Consider the following 7,448-nt stretch of genomic DNA (forward strand, 5'->3'; position numbering starts at 1 on the left):
TGAAATTGAATGGAAAGTTCCAAAAAGTTTGAAAAGTGTTGATTACACTAACTAAATAATGAAAAATGGAACCTGTATTTTCCTAACACTTACTCAAAAATCATCAGATCTATAACTATATGCCATGCATTCTCAATGATGACATCTTCCTATTGTACAAAAGCAATTACAATTAACACTTAAGATGTCCCCTCAGGGCTTTGCTACTGCAGTCATGAATGTGGGTTTCCACTTGAATGCGGACATTTATTTCTGCAATTTTATTGGGGATGTTATGCCAATGCAATAATGCAGATCTCACACAAATATAAATAAACTAATACAGTCTTCTAATCCAATATAAAATTTCAAATCATAATATCACCTCAGGTAAACAGTCATTCAAACTAATACAGTCCCATCCAGAAATGTGGGCTTTGCTGCGTAAAACAGTACTTGGTGTTCTTTGCAACTGCTATTGATATGATTGCAAAGCATTAACATCTTTAATCATCGGAAACACTTTGGTTTAAGGAGTGCTGTGAAGCATGGAGGACCAGAATGGAACCGTGATATAGTTCCACAATGTTTTGGAAACTGAATGTGTTTGAAACTTAATGATGCATAGCCAGAGTGCAGTAAATGGAGTTGTAACAGCTTAGTGACTGATTTACCTGGGTGCTAGCGCAGCCTTTGAGAATATGTGGACAATCTTTCTACCTGATTATACGGAGGGCTGCTGGCATTTCAAATATTGGGTAAACATTGTTATCAAACATAAAAACCCTGTGAAAGGCACAAAGAGAAATGTAACTTATATAGTACAATCCAGCATTACTAGTGCACATGCAATTCGAATAATTGAATTTAATGGTATTGATGGACTTTCTATGGCATTGCTCATTTATAATCTAAGGAGTGGAAGTTGGTTACTGCTGTTTACTAAAAAACAATTGCAGTCTCCACTTAGTGGTCTGTTAATGATCAGCTAGTGCCAATATCTGATAGATGTTCTGACGCCCTAATCTGACTAACCGTGTTAGAATTTTTTCATTGGTAGCCCTTCCATGGCATTGCTCATACGGATTTGTAGTTGATGGATCAGACTGTCTGACAGCAAAAAAGGCAAGATAACCCCTAACATTGATGAGAGGATGCAGCAATAACAGTTTATTACTTGGACCACCAGAAAGTGTTTTATAGAGTTCTGCAAAATTACAGCTGATCGAGTTCAAAGTGTGAAAGCGCAAAGGCAGGTTAAGTAAGAATATTTAAAGCAAAGAACATGAGAGCTAGGAACTATTGGCAAAGTTTATAAACTTACTTTGAGAACACTGATGAACTGTTGTAATATAACAGAAAAATTTCTATATCACTTCTATCCAGAGCATACTACAATATGCTAAAGTAAGTTAACACAAGCCGGAGGGACTTAACGCCGCATTTTTCAATGAGACAGTTTACTTTGGATTCAATATTGAGTTCAACAACTTAACAGCATTACTCCAGTAATCCATTTTGATTATACAACCTCCCCACAGCACTCCTGACTTATCCCCCATCTCTGTGCCTTATTTCTCTCTCATTAACATGCTTGTTTTCAACAAAGCAAACTTTTTTCGCCTTTCTAAAGCTAGCATTGGCATGCATTTTGAAACTGACCTATCCTTTCCGATCATTAGAATTCTCTTTTTCAACTTTTCTGAGCAGCCTCAGTCTCTGTACCACTCTGTCCACCTTCCCTTCTGACAGCTATATAAAATAACAGTCTGCCATCACTTTCAGTCCTGGAGAAGAGTCATATTGGACTCCAAACACTAACTTGCTTTCTCTCTTTTTGGATACTGGGAGAATTTCTGAGTTTATCCAACATTTTTGTCTCTTGTTTTTAATGTTAAACCTCCACCTTTGCAGTAATTTGATCTTATTTAGAGAAATCATTGCTTTTCATTCAAAAGAGGGATTAAAAAGAACACTAATTGAAATATAGCTTCTGTTGTACAATTATCAATATTGAATATATCTTGAGCATTGTTTTAAGTTCTGGACGACAGAACTCATGCCTATAACCATCCTTGTAAACTAATTGCAGCCCAGATTTGCTTTATAGAAAAAAAAAACAAATGCAAACACCTGTTCGGGACAGCAGAAGGGTGAGTGCATAAATCTGAAAGTAGAATTTGATATTGGAACAGAGATTATTCTGATTATTAACTTAAGGCCCTTCCCTGAAATTTTGGAAGAAATGATCATTGAAGGAAAGGTGTTCTGAAAATGAGCAATGTCATGCGATAAATATATAGGAAAACTGAGGTTCAACAGTTAGCAGTCACTCAAACATAGGACAACATAAACAAAACTGAGTCTATGTCCTATTTCAGTGAAACATATGGTTCCACTGTTGAGGTAACAACAGCTGATGTCATTCCTGGACAAGACCGATCCCAGACTGAAATCTGGCTTGACAGAGCAGATTTTAGAGTCATAAATCGTAACTTACACAGACACAATTCTGCATCAATCATCTGGAGAGTTTTGAACTCAGACCCATCTTCCTACCTTAACCCCGTAACTGTGCATTTACCTTGACTGATCCATCTATCCTGAACATCCCATGAGCACTATAGGTAAATTTAACATGGCCAATCCACCTAACCTTCAAATCCTTCCACTGTAGGAGGAAACCAGATCACCCAGTGGACATCTGCATAGACATGGAGAGAACATGCAAACCACACAGACACTCACTCAAGGCTGGAATCAAACCTATGTCCCTGACATCGTGAGGCAACAGTGAGAACCACTGTGCCACAATGCTGCCCTTGTTTTGTTTTCAGGGCGTTTTTGGCATGATGATCAGTAAAACATGAACGCCCAAGATCATGTATCAACAAAAACAAAGCCGAAATTTATTACACAAAGGAATTGAAGACAATGCAGAGAAAATAAAAAAAAGTATTGATTTATAACAGAATTTGAAACTGTAGAAGTACACTTTCATTCATTTAAATCTTATCATTTTGCAAAATTCATCTACCAGAAAGAATTCCATCATCTCTCCAATGTTTAGTTTGACTTAATTGTTATTTTCAATTCTCAGAAATGAGGATTTAAGGCCATTTAGATCATTATTTAGACAAATGAGTATTGACTTTTGCAGCTTCAAACAAGGGTTCTAACCAAACACTTCTGGACTGGAATTTCAATCTAAACCTGAAAACTAAGTTGATCTATATGATCACTGTTCTAAACGAACTCGTTTTTCCAACATTTAATTTCAACCGGGAATTTAAACTGGGACTTTTCATTTCATGCATTAACAATCTAGATGAAGAAAATGGGTGCATTCTGGTTAGGTTTGCAGATGATAACAAAGATAGGTAGAGAGATGTCTAGCATTGAGCAGGAGGGGAGGCAGCTGAAAGATTTGGACAGATTAGAACAGTGGACAAAGAAGTGGCTGGTGGGGTACAATGTGGGAAAGTGTGAGATCATGCACCTTGTTAGGAAAAATAGCGGCATGAACTATTTTCTAAATTGGGAAAAGGTTCAGAAGTCTGAAGTATGAAGGGGCTTGGATGTTCTAGTCCAGAATTCTCTCGAAAAAAAAACTTACAGATTAAGTCCATAGTTAGGAAGTCAAATGCAATGTTGGCATTTATTATGAGAGAACTTGAATATAAAAGTATGAATATGCCTCTGAGGCTCTTTCAGGCACTGGTCAGGCCACATTTAGAGTATTGTGCACAGCTTTGGTCCCCATACCTCAGGAAGGCTATACTGGCCATGGCGCGTGTTCAGAGGAGCTTCACAAGAATGTTCCTGGAATGAACAGCTTAACATATAAAGAACATTTGAGAACTCTAGGTTTATACTTCATGGATTTTAGAAGGATGAGGGATGATCAAATTGAAACTTATAGACTACTAAATGGCATGGGCAAAGTGGATGCTGGAAAGTGTTTCCATTGGTAGGAGTGATGAGAACCCAAAAGCACAGCCTTAGAGTAAACAGAAGAACAGAGATCAGGAGAAACATCTTCAGCCAGAGAATGGTGAATCTGCAGAATTCACTGCCACAGAAGGGTGCGGAGGCCAGATCATTGAGTATATTTAAGACAGAGATTGATATTTTGTTGAGTATCAAGGTGACCAAGGGTTATGGGAGGAAAATAGAAGAATGGGGCTGAGAAAGCCATGATTGAGTGATGAAGCTGACTCGATGGGCTGAATGGCCTAATGCCTGCTCCTATGTCTTATGGTTTTATGGACTGCAGGAAACATAATCCAAAAGCTTTCAAAGCTATGGGCTTTCTGCTAAACCTTAAAAAAGTCCTGATCCATGTGCTTATCCAAGAGTTGTGTACATGTCCCTAATGTGTCTGACTCTACTACCACTTCTGGCAGTACATACCACACTCTGTGTAAAGAATCTAACACTGGCATCTCTTCAAAACCTTCCTGCAATCACCTTAAAATTACACCCCTTGTGATAACCATTTCTGCCCTGTATAGATAGAGTGGATAGATATCCACTCTATCTATCCCTCTCATTATCTTGTACACCTCTGTCATGTTGCCTCTCACTCTTCTTTGTTCCAATAAGAAAAACCTTAGCTCCCTCAACCTTTCTTCATAAGACATACCCTCCAGTCCAGGCAGCACCCTGATACATCTCCTCTGCACCTCCTCTAAAGCTTCCACATCCTTCCTATAATGGGGTGACAAGAACTGAGCACAATATTCAAAGTGTGGTTGAACTAGGGCTTTATAGAGATGCAGCACAATATCACAGCTCTCAATAACCCTGCTAACGAAAGCCCACTTATCACACAACCCTACTAACTTGGATGGCAACTTTGAGAGATCTATGGATGTGGACCCCAAGATCCCTCTCTTCCTCCACACTGATAAGAATCCTGTCATTAACCCTGTATTCTGCATTCAAATTCAACCTTCCAAAATGAATTGCTTCATTATTTTTCCTTTTAAACTCCGTCTGCCACTTCTCAGCCCAACTCCACATCCTGTCAATGCCCCATTGCAATCTACAACGGCCGTCCATATTATCCACAACTCCATCAACCTTTGTGTCATCGGCAAACTTACTAACCCACACTTTCACTACCACGTCCAAGTTATTTTTAAAAGTCACAAAGAGCAGAGGTACCAGAACAGATCCCTGCAGAACACCCTGGGTCACCATGCTCCAGGCTAAATACTTTCCATCTACCACCATCTTTTGTCTTCTATGGGCAAATCAATTCTGTATCCTGATAGCAAGATTTCTCTGTATCCCATGCCTCCTTACTTTTTGAATGAGACTACTATGAGGACTCTTATCAAATGCCTTGCTTAAATCCATTTACACCACATCCACTGCTCTACCTTCATCAATGTGCTTTGTCACATTCTCAAAGAACTCAATAAGGCTTGTGAGGCATGACCTGCCCCTTATAAAGCTATGCTGACTATCTCAAATCAAACTGTGATTTTCCAAGTAATCATAAACCCTGTCCCTCAGAATTCTCTCCAGTACTTTGTCCACTGCAGATATAAGCTTGAATAGTCTGTAATTCCCAGGATTATCCCTATTCCCTTTCTTGAACAAGCGAATAACATCTGCCACACTCCAGTCATGTGGCACCACTCCAGTGGATAGTGACAATGCAAAGATCATTGCCAAAGGCGTAGCAATCTCTTGCCTCATTTTCTGTAGCAAACTTAACTATATCCTATCAGGGCCAATGGACTTACCAGCTTATCTCCTCACGTTTTTCAAAATTTCCAGCACCTCCTCCTTTTTTAACATCAACGTTTTTGAGTATATCACCCTGTTTCATACTGTCCTGACAAATGACAAGTTCCCTCTCAGTAGTGAATACTGAAGCAAAGTATTCAATTAGGAGCTCCCTTACCACCTTCAACTCTGGGCACAAGTTCCCTCCATGATCCCTAATTAGTCCTACCCCTCACTCCATCCATCCTCTTGTTCCTCACATAAGTGTGGATTGCCTTACGGTTTTCCTTAATCTGACACGCTAAAGCTTTTTCATGCTGCCTTCTAGTTCTCCTAAGCCGTTTCATCCTGGCTACCTTGTAACCCTTTGGAGCCCTGTCTGACCCTTGCATTCTCAACCTTAAGTAAGCTGCTTTCGTATCCTTGACTCGATGTTCTACATCCCTTGTCACGCAAGGTTCTTTCACTCTATTACCCCTTTCTTGCCTCAGTGGGACAAACCTATAAAGCAATGACAGCAAGTGCTCCATAAACAACCTCCAGTTTTCTGTCATGCCTCTTCTTGAGGACATCTGTGCACAATGTAGGTGCCCCAGCCTAATCGCATTGTAATTTCCCTTTCCCCAACAAAATACTTTCCCATACCATCTGCTCCTATCCCTCACATGACTATTGTAAAGATCAGGGAGTTGTGATCACTATCAACAAAATGCTCTCCCACCGAGAGATCTGATAGCTTGCCTGGTTTGTTTCCAAGCACTAAATATATTATGGCCTCCCCTCGAATTGGCCTGTCTACTTGTTGAATCAGGAATCCTTCCTGGAGACACCTGACAAAAGCTGTTTCATCCAAATTGTTTCAACTGAGGAGGTTCCAATCAATATTACATAAGTTAATGTCATCCATGACAAAACTTGTTACATCTGCACCTTTCCAAAATCTGCCTCCCAATCTAATCTTCTGGTCTCTGTTGTTATTGGGGGGCAGGGGGTGAAGAAATCTCCTAATAAAGTAACTGCTCCTTTCCTGTTTCTGACGTCTACTCTTACTGACTCTGAAGACAAACCCTCCTCGACCACCTCCCTTTCTGCAACTGTGATCCTATCCCTGATTAGGAATGTCACTCCCCCACTTGTTTTATCTCCCCTCTTTCCCACCATCCTTTCTTTTAAATCCTGGAATGTCCAACAGCCATTCCTATACCTGTGAATTCCAAGTCTCTCTATTGGCCACACATCAGAGTTCCAAGTACTGATCCATGCTCGAAATTCATCACCCTTATATCTTATATCTAATACTTCTTGTGTTAAAATAGACATCACATTGACTGTAACTTTGCCCTATCAACCGTCTCTCCCACCTCACAGGTTCTCTGCATGCTGTTCACTCGCTACTCCATTCTCATATCCATAGGTCTTGTTCCCAGCCCACTGCAAAACTAGTTTAAATCCACCTCAAGAGTTCTAATAAACCTTCCACCCAGGATATTGGTGCCCCTCCAGTTCAGGTGTAACCTTTCCTTCTTGTACAGGGCCCACCTTGCCTAGAGGGTATCCCTATAATTCACATATCTGAAACTCCTACACCAGCCCTGCAGCCATATGCTCATCTGCACTCCCTCTCTATTCCTAGCCTCATTAGGCTGTGACATCAGTAGCAGTCCTCCTACCTATTAGTTTCCAACCTAATTCACTGCATTCTTGGTTCAGGTCCTCACCCCCTTTCCTTG

Source organism: Chiloscyllium plagiosum, unplaced genomic scaffold (assembly GCF_037043375.1).
Source record: "Chiloscyllium plagiosum isolate Xiang-an unplaced genomic scaffold, Cpla_swu_hap1 HiC_scaffold_35, whole genome shotgun sequence".
NCBI classification, from domain to species: domain Eukaryota; kingdom Metazoa; phylum Chordata; class Chondrichthyes; order Orectolobiformes; family Hemiscylliidae; genus Chiloscyllium; species Chiloscyllium plagiosum.